At 39.0% G+C, this 12,731-nt stretch overlaps 1 protein-coding gene across 1 annotated transcript in view; it reads right to left on the reverse strand.

Annotated features, from left to right (window-relative positions):
• The window catches only part of LYRM7 (LYR motif containing 7), a 42,848-nt gene that overhangs the window by 14,627 nt on the left and 15,490 nt on the right, over positions 1-12,731 (reverse strand). The window lies entirely within an intron of this gene.

The raw sequence follows: 12,731 nt of genomic DNA on the forward strand, positions 1-12,731 counted from the left end.
CCGGGCCTTCTGCTGTCACAGTAGGCCCTTGGCAATGTGTCCCTTTGCATGGACATGGCCACAGCCTAGCAGGTAATGCTCTGGGCCCTGTGGTCCTGGTTTTGGTCCTGGGGGAAGCCCATGGCAGCCCCTGGGGAATGCTTCCCAGGAATCCAACTGCCCTGACGCTATCTGTCCTGTGTCCAGGGCAGCAGGCCAGTTAGGGGCACCCCTCCATGGACACACGTCCTGGCCCACGGCACAGGTGGCCGTGAGTGCCACAGCACTGCCATGGTAGGCACGTTGGTCACAGCTGGACCTGGGAGACCCCGCCCACCCACACAGAGGGGCTCAGGCCAGCGCTCCCAGCCAACACGGCCACTCGCACAGGGCTCCCCCTGGGATGGCAGTGGCCTCTGCAGGCTTCGTCCTGAGGCCCTGGCACCTCACCGCACTGTCACCCAGGAAGTGATGGAGCACAGGTCAGGGGTCACTGCGAGGATGTGAATCGCTGCCGTCTATAAAGTTTCTAAAACTTGGGGATCCGAACCTGCCCGGCCAGGGCCCCAATCCACCACCAGGAAACTGAGGCCCGAGGGCTGGGGGAAAGCAGGCAGGACACCGACCCCCATCCTAGGCTCCTCTCCTCCCTCCAGAGGCAAGAGTCACCTGGGGAATTGCGTCTGCAGAGAACTCTGAACGTGCAGAGTGTTTCTGAGCACTAAGTTCATCACAGATGGGAAAGCCCATGTTCCAGGGCCAGCCGGTTCCTCTCCGTGGACTCGGGACAGGACTCCTCCCCAGACCCATGCTCTACCCAGTCGTTGTGGGTCTCTGCCTGCCTGACAGCCTGGCGCCCCCCCACAGCCGTCCCGCAGCAGGACCCTGGAGTCCAGCCCTCCCAGCTGGTCAGGGGCTGGCCTGACCGGGAGCACACGGGAGGTGGTCTGAGCAGAAGAAACCACGCCAGTGGCATCCTGGGACACTTCCTCATGCTGCCCCCCACCCCGGGGCCGGCCTGCGGGGCCGACACCACCCGCTGCAGGAAACCATCCTCCTGATGGTTACAGCAGCACCTCCTCCTTGGGTTAGGGAAAGTCAACTGCACACAGCTGCCCCCGTGGCCATCCCTGCCTCAGCCCCGCACTGCGGGCTCCCAAACTGCTGAGGCCGAGGTGTCCGGTTGGGTCTCAGGTGTCCCCAGCCCGCCTGAGGCTTCTTTCCCAAAGTGTAGCTCTGGAAGCACATCTCCCGCTCAGGGCAGAAGGAAGCGGTGGCCCCTTCCCCGTCAGCTCTATCACGGCATCTGTGTGTAGCCCCAACACAGCACGTCGCTCGGGCTCCAAGCTCTGCACAGACATGCGTGCCTCCCTCAGGCTCTGGACGCTGTGGACACACAGGCAAGTGTGCATCTTTGCTACATGTTCTATGCAATACTCATTCGCTTCTACTAACTGTGGTTAACTAGGAACTACATGTCTCTCTGTGAACAAAGGAAACTGCACAGCAAGCCCACCAGAAAGCAGGGACCCGTGGTCAGGGCGAACCATGCTGACTGCGCCGAGTTCCGGGACAGCAGAGCAAGCATTTGAGAACACTGATCGCACTACAGTACTTATTTATTTCTACTTAATGCTCTAGGATAAGCAACTAGACGGTGGTCAGTTCACCAAAATTGAAGTTCAAATTACGTAAGTTTAAAATATTATAGGAAGAGATCTATATTTATACTGGAGTATTTTTTTTTAAGAAGATGTTGGGTAGGAGTTTATTAATTAATTAATTTTTGCTGTGTTGGGTCTTCGTTTCTGTGCGAGGGCTTTCTCTAGTTGTGGCAAGCGGGAGCCACTCTTCATCGCAGTGCACAGGCCTCTCACTATCACGGCCTCTCGTTGCGGAGCACAAGCTCCAGACACGAGGCTCAGTAGTTGTGGCTCACGGGCCTAGTTGCTCCACGGCATGTGGGATCCTCCCAGACCAGGGCTCAAACCTGTGTCCCCTGCATTAGCAGGCAGATTCTCAACCACTGTGCCACCAGGGAAGCCCCCCATACTGGAGTATTTTTACACCTTGAATATCCTCAGTCTTAAGGTTTGAGGCCGATGAAAATTACAGTCAGAAAGAGGCACGCGGAGCTCCAGCGGCATCACCTCCTGTCTAAGCTGCTCTATGTCCACGCCCCAGTGGCTAAGAGCTCAGGGCAGGCCGTGGCGTCCCTCTGAAGCACCAAGTGGACAGAGGCTCACACACCCGAAGCCTGGGCCTGCTCAGCCACCGGCTATCATGAATCAAGTTTTAACAGCACACAGCCCCACCATGCACCGCGCAACGCCTGTGGCTGCTTCTGTGGCTACGCCGGCGGCAGGGAGAAGATAAGTCACAGATGCCATGGCCCACGAAACCTACAGCAGTCACTGCCTGGACCTTTAGGGGAGGCTGCTGGTGCTGCCTCCACCCCTGAGGACCCAGCAGGCTCCTTCCTCTGGGAGTGTTCCCACACAAGCTGGCACACCCCGTCCCACAGTGCACGCAGGTGGGGACACCGTAGTCCCCTGTCCGTACGATCAGGTTGACAATTCAGCTGTACTGTGAAGTCACCACGAGGCTAGAATGTCCTTAGAATGCTGACCCTGAGTAGCTTCCCTCCAATAACTGACTACTGAGCACTCTGTGAAGTCCCGTGGCTTGGGCGTGTGGAGAGTGTGGCTGGTGGTCGCCCAGCACTTTGGGATGCTTTGGTTAACTCTCTCTCTTCCCCAAACCAAGCCAAACAACAAAGGAAACGCACGTAACTCAAATTTGAAAGGGAGCATATGCTACTAGTTTGAACTAAGTTTTTTTCAGGAAAGGGAAATAAATGTATATATAGATGGGGGGGAGCTAAAAATAGAGTTTCCATATGACCCAGCAATCCTACTCCTAGGCATATATTTGGAACTATAATATGAAAAGATTCATGCACCCCTATGTTTATAGCAACACTATTCACAATAACCAAGACACAGAAGCAACCTAAATGTTCATCAACAGATGAATGCATAAAGAAGATGTGGTATAAATACACAGTGGAATACTACTCAAACACAAAAAATAATAAAATAATGCCATTTGCAGCAACATAGATGGATCTAAAGATTATCATACTAAGTGAAGTAAGTCAGAAAGAGAAAGACAAATATCATATGATATCACTTACATGTGGAATCTAAAATATGACATAAATAAACTTATCTAGAAACAGAAACAGACTCACGGACATAGAGAACAGACTTGTGGTTGCCAAAGGGGAGGGCCAGTATGGGAGGGATGGACTGGGAGTTTGGGATTAGCAGATGCAAACTACTATAAATAGAATGGATAAACAACAAAGTCCTACTGTATAGCACAGGGAACTATATTCAATATCCTGTAATAAACCATAATGGAAAAGAATATGAAAAAGAATGTATATATGTATAACTGAATCACTTTGCTGTACAGCAGAAATTAACATAACATTGTAAATCAACTACTTCAATAAAATAAATGTTAAAAATACTGTATTGTGTATTTGAAAGACGCTAACAGTAAATCTTAAAAGTTCTCACCACAAAAAATTTGTCACTGTGTATGGTCATGGATATTAACTAAAAACTTACTGTGGTAATCATTTCACTATATACACATATATGTTGTATACATAATGAAATGATTATATATAACCATTATGTTGTACACCTAAAACTAATACAATGTTGTATGTTAACTGTCAATTTAAAAAATCTTTCAATGGCATGGTTTGTAAGAGTGTGAAAATCACAGAGGCATTTAGGATATAAATAATTTATAGGACATTAAAATATTTAACTCTGCAATTATAAAAAGTCTCTAAATATATAAAACACAAAAATACAAATGAGTTTAAATAGACAACTTGCATACAAAATTTTCTTTTTTTTGTAATTAATTTTTTATTGGAGTATAGTTGCTTTACAATGTTGTTAGTTTCTACTGTACAGCAAAGTGAATCACCTATATGTATATATATATATATATATATATACACACACCTCCTTTTGGACTTCCTTCCCATTTAGGTCACCGCAGAGCACTGAGTAGAGTTCCCTGAGCTATAAGGTAGGTTCTCATTAGTTATCTATTTTATACATAGTATCAATAGTGTATATATGTCAATCCCAAACTCCCAATTCATCCCACCCTCCCCCGTCCCCCCTTGGTGTCCACATATTTGTTCTCTATGTCTGTGTCTCTACTTCTGTTTTGCAAATAAGATGGTCTATACCATTTTTTCTAGATTCCACATATATGCGTTAATATGCGATATTTGTTTTTCTCTTTCTGACTTACTTCACTCTGTATGACAGTCTCTAGGTCCATCCACGTATCTACAAATGACCCAATTTCGTTCCTTTTTATGGCTGAGTAATATTCCGTTGTATACAGGTATCACGTTCTTCTTTATCCATTCCTCTGTTGATGGACATTTAGGTTGCTCAAAATTGTTTTCTTTAAGAACCTCTTCCTGACCCACCAAGTTTGGGATTTGGAGCTCTGCCTATGTACCTGAACAGCCCCTCTACCTCTCCTGATATGGCAGCCAAAGGACTGTGACTGAACACTTTATTGTTTATCTTCTAATACGGTGCTCTAAGTTCCATAAAGACTGACCATTGTTCTGTTCTTAGTGCCTAGCACAACAGGTACTGAATAAATGGTTGTTGAATCACATTAACCTACCTTAGAATACAAACTATAAAGATAGTTTAGGGCAAAGACGAATATAAAAAACCAAAGGACAGAAGTTTAAGAACACATCTGAAATAAAGAATAGCTTCCTAGAGCTTTTTTTTTTCTCTTTCAGTACTGTTCTTTATTATTTTCCAATTAAAACAAAAAACACCTTATTTTACAATCACTTAGGTAACACAATGCAGACAAAGAATATATTTAACCTTTTTTTCTTCAGCAATATCCACTCTGTGAAATATGGAGAAGACTCACGATATAGGCCTCTGATCTCAAAGAGCTCAAATTCTGGGGACCTTGTTAAATATGCAGATATCCTCTGCTTTTCTGCACAAGCACATTAGCCAGAAAATATGTCTTCTTAAAGCCTCTGACCTTGAAGCACATATCTCAAAAAACTCCTTCCATCCATAGGCAGAAATGTTTATCCATCATCCTCCTTCTTTACTAGCTCATCATTCATCCCACCCACGTTTGTTTTAATTCTCAGCAATATCATATTGCTCTCTGGTGACTTTGAGATCCTTTGTAGGTGGCATGAATGCTAAAATGGTTGCATTGTGGTACATCAAATCCATGGTATGAGATTATTCATCCATTTAAAAGAAACAAAACAAAAAACAGCATGCTACGTGTTCTCTAAACCCTGTCTAAATGGTGTGCTGCATAAAATCTTGTAAAAGGATAAGAAAAGGAAGAAAAGCAACTGTCCAAAGGTCCAAAGTATACTGAACCACTAGGGAGAAAAATGATGATGGAACAATAAAGGTAAACTCTGGATCAGAAAGGGTATTTTTTCCTACAATTAATGAATATTCATGAATAACTATAGATAAAATAATGAGTGAGATAGTTCCTGCCTCAGGGAGTCTAATATCTAGCACCAGAGAGAGAAATAAAGCACATATACACATCACAAAGATAATACCCAATGGCAAGCTGCGTAAATAATCTGAAGGGAGATTACAAGGTACCATGAGAGCATATGAAAGGGTATATACTGTTTTTAAAAAAATGTATCACACATGTTCAGAAGCATGTTCCTATTTTGTTTGTCTTACATATATGCCAGACAGGAAGTTAAAAAAACATGGATAATGCTACTCAGAAACTAGGTAAATATGTAGCCCTAAAGTCTTGAGTTTTCTTGGTACCATCTATAACCATACATTTGGTTACTGTCTATAGAATATATGTTTGATAAAGGCCAACACTGAAACCAGTTGACCAATATCCATATTAGAAAGAGGGCTTTGAAAATGTCAATAGTCAATGACAAAGCAAGTATAGAAAAATACTGAAATTAACTCATTGTTCTAAGTCATAGTTAGTTTTTACTTTTCTACAGAAAACCTAGGAAGGCTAGAATGGACCAATGATGAGACTGATATGAATTAAAAATTATGATTAATCCAAATTCATGTACCTGTGATCATACCAAAAATAAAAATACAAAAAAAGTAGGGAATGCTTGGAAAGAAAATAGTTTTCCCAATATTTTTGAGATTTTAAAAATAAGGAGTTTTTCTCAAATGATGAAATTATTATATCTATAATAAAGAATAGTGAAATTATCTTCAAGGATAAGGAAAGCAGTCTTTTTTAAAAGGAAAAATAGAGAAATTATTTAGGATAAAGAGTTCTTTCTGCTACTCAGTATTTAATTTCCACTGTAGATATTACTTAGAAGGGAGAAAAAAAGAGATGGATTGAGAATTTACGCATACAGGTAATTAATTTTGCAGATGAAGTTTCATTTCATTATTTTCAGTTTCTATTATTTTTCATGTTGGGACTTTATCTGATCTTTTTTAGAGATACACAGTCATAACTCTATTTTCTAGGCAAGAAGAATTTTAATTCCTCTCACTTCTGTATGTCAATAAAGACATTGCTAAAATATGTGGAGGAATTTTACTTAAAGTAACTTCTTAAAACAGAGATTAAAGACTCAAATTTGTTCTATCTTAAACCCATAGGAATAAAGTAGGAAAAAGAGACCCATATATAACTTAACAGAAAGAATGAGGCCTTTATTAAGGCAATATAGCATTAGATACTAATAATCATGTACGAGTCAAAATTTTCAATCTTGTGGAAAAATTAAACTATACAGAAAACCAAAAGAAAAAAAGAAACTTAAACCAATATTATCATATTTAAAACAACTTCTGAAATGTAGCTATCAAATTTAGCTATCTGAAATAACCTAAATTTTTATTCATAAAGATAATATTTTGCTGTAATTACCCATATAAAATTTTGGCTATAGTACACAGAAGCTCTAAAGATTATTATTAAGATTAAAGACAATGACTACAAATTTTCAATTTAGGATTAACCATGTTTATTGCACTTAGAAATATAACTGGATCTGATAATTTCTGATAAATACCATGAACTAAAAATAATTTTAAAAGTCCTATAGGACATATACTACTAGATATTAAGATTTACTGTAAGGCTGTAGTAATCAAGACATTATGGTTTGTGATGCAAGGACGGAAAAACAAACTAATTGAAGAGATTATAAAGTCCAGAAACAGATGCACACATATATAGTTATTTGATTTTTTTTAACTTTTTATTTTATATTGGAGTATAGCCAGTTAACAATGTTGTGAAAGTTTCAGGTGCACAGCAAAGTGACTCAGCCATACATATACATGTACCCATTCTCCCCCAGACTCCCTCCCATCCAGGCTGCCACATAACACTGAGCAGAGTGCCCTGTGCTATACTAATTATACTTCAGATGTAATTATTTTTATACAGTTTTAAAGACTACTTTCCCAACAGAAAGTTTTTTTTTTTTTTATGTCCATGCCTCTCTCTTGCTTTGTCACAGCTTACCCTTCCCCCTCCCCATATCCTCAAGTCCATTCCCTAGTAGGTCTCTGTCTTTATTCCTGTCTTACCCCTAGGTTCTTCATTACATATTTTTCTTCTTAAATTCCATATACATGTGTTAGCAAACAGTATTTGTCTTTCCCTTTCTGACTTACTTCACTCTGTATGACAGACTTTAGGTCTATCCACCTCATTACAAATAGCTCAATTTCATTTCTTTTTATGGCTGAGTAATATTCCATTGTATATATGTGCCATATCTTCTTTATCCATTCATCAGATGATGGACACTTAGGTTGTTTCCATATCCTGGCTATTGTAAATAGAGCTGCAATGAACATTTTGGTACATGACTCTTTTTGAATTATGGTTTTCTCAGGGTATATGCCTAGTAGTGGGATTGCTGGGTCATATGGTAGTTCTTTTTGTAGTTTTTTAAGGAAACTCCATACTGTTCGCCACAATGGCTGTATCAATTTACATTCCCACCAACAGTGCAAGAGGGTTGCCTTTTCTCCACACCCTCTCCAGCATTTATTGTTTATAGATTTTTTGATGATGGCCATTCTGACTGGTGTGACATGATATCTCATTGTAGTTTTGATTTGCATTTCTCTAATGATTAATGAAGTTGAGCATTCTTTCATGTGTTTGTTGGCAGTCTGTATATCTTCTTTGGAGAAATGTCTATTTAGGTCTTCTGCCCATTTATGGATTGGGTTGTTTGTTTTTTTCTTATTGAGCTGCATGAGCTGCTTATAAATTTTGGAAATTAATCCTTTGTCAGTTGCTTCATTTGCAAATATTTTCTCCCATTCTGAGGGTTGTCTTTTCGTCTTGTTTATGGTCTCCTTTGCTGTGAAAAAGCTTTTAAGTTTCATTAGGTCCCATTTGTTTATTTTTGTTTTTATTTCCATTCCTCTAGGAGGTGGGTCAAAAAGGATCTTGCTGTGATTTATGTCATAGAGTGTTCTGCCTATGTTTTCCTCTAAGAGTTTGATAGTTTCTGGCCTTATATTTAGGTCTTTAATCCATTTTGAGCTTATTTTTGTGTATGGTGTTAGGGTGTGTTCTAATCTCATACTTTTACATGTACCTGTACAGTTTTCCCAGCACCACTTATTGAAGAGGCTGTCCTTTCTCCACTGTACATTCCTGCCTCCTTTATCGAAGATAAGGTGACCATATGTGCGTGGGTTTATCTCTGGGCTTTCTATCCTGTTCCACTGATCTATCTTTCTGGTTTTGTGCCAGTACCATACTGCCTTGATTACTGTAGCTTTGTAGTATAGTCTGAAGTCAGGAAGCCTGATTCCTCCAGCTCCGTTTTTCATTCTCAAGATTGCTTTGGCTATTCGGGGTCTTTTGTGTTTCCATACAAATTGTGAAATTTTTTGTTCTAGTTCTGTGAAAAATACCACTGGTAGTTTGATAGGCATTGCATTGAATCTGTAGATTGCTTTGGGTAGTAGAGTCATTTTCACAATGTTGATTCTTCCAATCCAAGAACATGGTATATCTCTCCATCTATTTGTATCATCTTTAATTTCTTTCATCAGTGTCTTATAATTTTCTGTATACAGGTCTTTCATCTCCTTAGATAGGTTTATTCCTAGATATTTTATTCTTTTTGTTGCAATGGTAAATGGGAGTGTTTTCTTGATTTCACTTTCAGATTTTTCATCATTAGTGTATAGGAATGCCAGAGATATCTGTGCATTAATTTTGTATCCTGCTACTTTACCAAATTCATTGATTAACTCTAGTAGTTTTCTGGTAGCATCTTTAGGATTCTCTATGTATAGTATCATGTCATCTGCAAACAGTGACAGCTTTATTTCTTCTTTTCCAATTTGGATTCCATTTATTTCCTTTTCTTCTCTGATTGCTGTGTCTAAAACTTCCAAAACTATGCTGAATAAGTGGTGAGAGTGGGCAACCTTGTCTTGTTCCTGACCTTAGTGGAAATGCTTTCAGTTTTTCACCATTGAGGACGATGTTGGCTGTGGGTTTGTCATATATGGCCTTTATTATGTTGAGGAAAGTTCGCTCTATGCCTACTTTCTGCAGGGTTTTTACCATAAATGGGTGTTGAATTTTGTCGAAAGCTTTCTCTGCATCTATTGAGATGATCGTATGGTTTTGCTCCTTCAGTTTTTTAATATGTTTTATCATATTGATTGTTTTGCACATATTGAAGAATCCTTGCATTCCTGGAATAAACCCCACTTGATCACGGTGTATGATCCTTTTAATGTGCTGTTGGATTCTGTTTGCTAGTATTGTGTTGAGGATATTTGCATCTATGTTCATCAGTGATATTGGCCTGTAGTTTTCTTCCTTTGTGACATCCTTGTCTGATTTTGGTATCAAGGTGATGGTGGCCCCGTACAATGAGTGTGGGAGTGTTCCTCCCTCTGCTATATTTTGGAAGAGTTTGAGAAGGATAGGTGTTAGCTCTTCTGTAAATGTTTGATAGAATTCTCCTGTGAAGCCATCTGGTCCTGGGCTTTTGTTTGTTGGAAGATTTTTAATCACAGTTTCAACTTCAGTGCTTGTGACTCGTCTGTTCATATTTTCTATTTCTTCCTGATTCAGTCTTGGCAGGTTGTGCATTTCTAAGAATTTGTCCATTTCTTCCAGGCTGTCCATTTTATTGGCATAGAGTTGCTTGTAGTAATCTCTCATGATCTTTTGTATTTCTGTAGTGTCAGTTGTTACTTCTCCTTTCTCATTTCTAATTCTATTGATTTGAGTCTTCTCCCTTTTTTTCTTGATGAGTCTGGCTAATGGTTTATCAATTTTGTTTATCTTCTCAAAGAACCAGCTTTTAGTTTTATTGATCTTTGCTATCGTTTCCTTCATTTCTTTTTCATTTATTTCTGATATGATTTTTATGATTTCTTTCCTTCTGCTAACTTTGGGGGTTTTTTGTTCTTCTTTCTCTAATTGCTTTAGGTGCAAGGTTAGGTTGTTTATTCGAGATGTTTCCTGTTTCTTAAGGTAGGATTGTATTGCTATAAACTTCCCTCTTAGAACTGCTTGTGTTTCATCCTGTAGGTTTTGCGTCGTCGTGCCTCCATTGTCATTTGTTTCTAGGTATTTTTTGATTTCCTCTTTGATTTCTTCAGTGATCACTTCGTTATTAAGTAGTGTATTGTTTCGCCTCCATGTGTTTGTATTTTTTACAGATCTTTTCCTGTAATTGATATCTAGTCTCATAGCGTTGTGGTCAGAAAAGATACTTGAAACAATTTCAGTTTTCTTAAATTTACCAAGGCTTGACTTGTGACCCAAGATATGATCTATCCTGGAGAATGTTCCATGAGCACTTGAGGAAAATGTGTATTCTGCTGTTTTTGGATGGAATGTCCTATAAATATCAATTAAGTCCATATTGTTTAATGTATCATTTAAAGCTTGTGTTTCCTTATTTATTTTCATTTTGGATGATCTGTCCATTGGTGAAAGTGGGGTGTTAAAGTCCCCTACTATGAATGTGTTACTGTCGATTTCCCCTTTTATGGCTGTTAGTATTTGCCTTATGTATTGAGGTGCTCCTATGTTGGGTGCATAAATATTTACAATTGTTATATCTTCTTCTTGGATCGAACCCTTGATCATTATGTAGTGTCCTTCTTTGTCTCTTCCTGTTATTTGATTTTATGATAAAGGTGGCCCTACAGTGCAGCGGGGAAAGAGTGGTCTTTTCAATAAATGATGCTGGATCAACTGAATATTCAGGTATAAAAAAATAAATCTTGACTGCTATCTCATACCATATACAAAAATCAACTCTAGTTGATATAAACAACAAAATGAAAAAGACCAAACAATAAAGCTTTTGGAAGAAGCATAGGATAATCTCTTCATGACCTTGCTTGAGACAGGAAAAGATTTCTTAAACAAGACTCAGAAAAATATTAACCATAAAGGAAAAAAGGGATAAACTGGACTACATTAAAATTAAGACCTTCTCATCAAAAGATAAAAACAGCAAAACGAAAAAGCAAGACAAAAAGCAGAAGATTCTTATAATATATATATATATCCAACAAAGGATTTATATTCAGAACATACAAAGAATTTCTTCAAATCAATAATAAAAAGGCAGATAACCTCTTAGAAAAATGGGCAAAAGACCTGAACAGCCACTTCATAAAAGAGAATATCCAAATGGCCATTAAACAACTGAAAAGGTGCTAGTCCTTCATTAATTACCAGAGAAATGCAAATTAAAATCACAATGTGATACCATTACATAACCACCAGAAACTCTAAAATTAAGAGATGCACAGTATCAAAGAGCTGGTGAGGGTAAATCAACTGGAGTTCTCAGATACCACTGCTTCAAGTGTAACTTAGTCTAACTACTTTGGAAAGCTGGTTAGCAGTACCTATTAAAGCTGAATAAACACATACCATATGACATGGAAGTTTCACTCATACAATATTCACAGAAATGTTGCTACACACAATGATAAAGATGAATCTCACAAATATAATATTGAGAGAAAGAAGCCAGACAAAACAGAAATCCTATATGATTCCATTTGCATAAAGTTCAAACACTTTATTATATTAGGTTAAAATTGATAGTGTTAAAAGGACAGCGGTTATACTTATGGGAAGGGGCTGACGGTGAGGGACATCAGGGCATGATGGTACTTTTGGGAAAGTGGTAACATTATATAACTTGATGTGGATGTTGGTTACATGATATTTCACTTGGTGAAAATTCACTGGGCTATACTATTATAAATTGTGTACTTTTCTGTTTGTATGTTATTTGTATCTTTGCTGTTGTTTCTGTCCCCCAAAATACTTCAGGGAATGAAAACCAAATATTATGTGAAATGAGAGTCTGCTGAAGCCCCACCAGGAGTTTGGAGGTATAATGGAGGATTCTCAACTATATTACCATTTTGTATAATCCCAATTCTTCTGAATTAAAATAGTAGAATCATAGGAGAAAAGATAAAGAAATAGACACAGTCTAGGTAGGTGACAAATTATACTAGGAAAATTAGGAATGCCAGATATATTTTATAAAAACAGTCACACAGGCAAACTTCCGAGATATTGCAGGTTCGGTTCCAGACCACTACAATAAAGTATCTCAATAAAGCAAATCACACCAATTTTTGGTTTCCTAG

This window comes from Phocoena sinus, chromosome 3 (assembly GCF_008692025.1).
Source record: "Phocoena sinus isolate mPhoSin1 chromosome 3, mPhoSin1.pri, whole genome shotgun sequence".
Taxonomy (NCBI): domain Eukaryota; kingdom Metazoa; phylum Chordata; class Mammalia; order Artiodactyla; family Phocoenidae; genus Phocoena; species Phocoena sinus.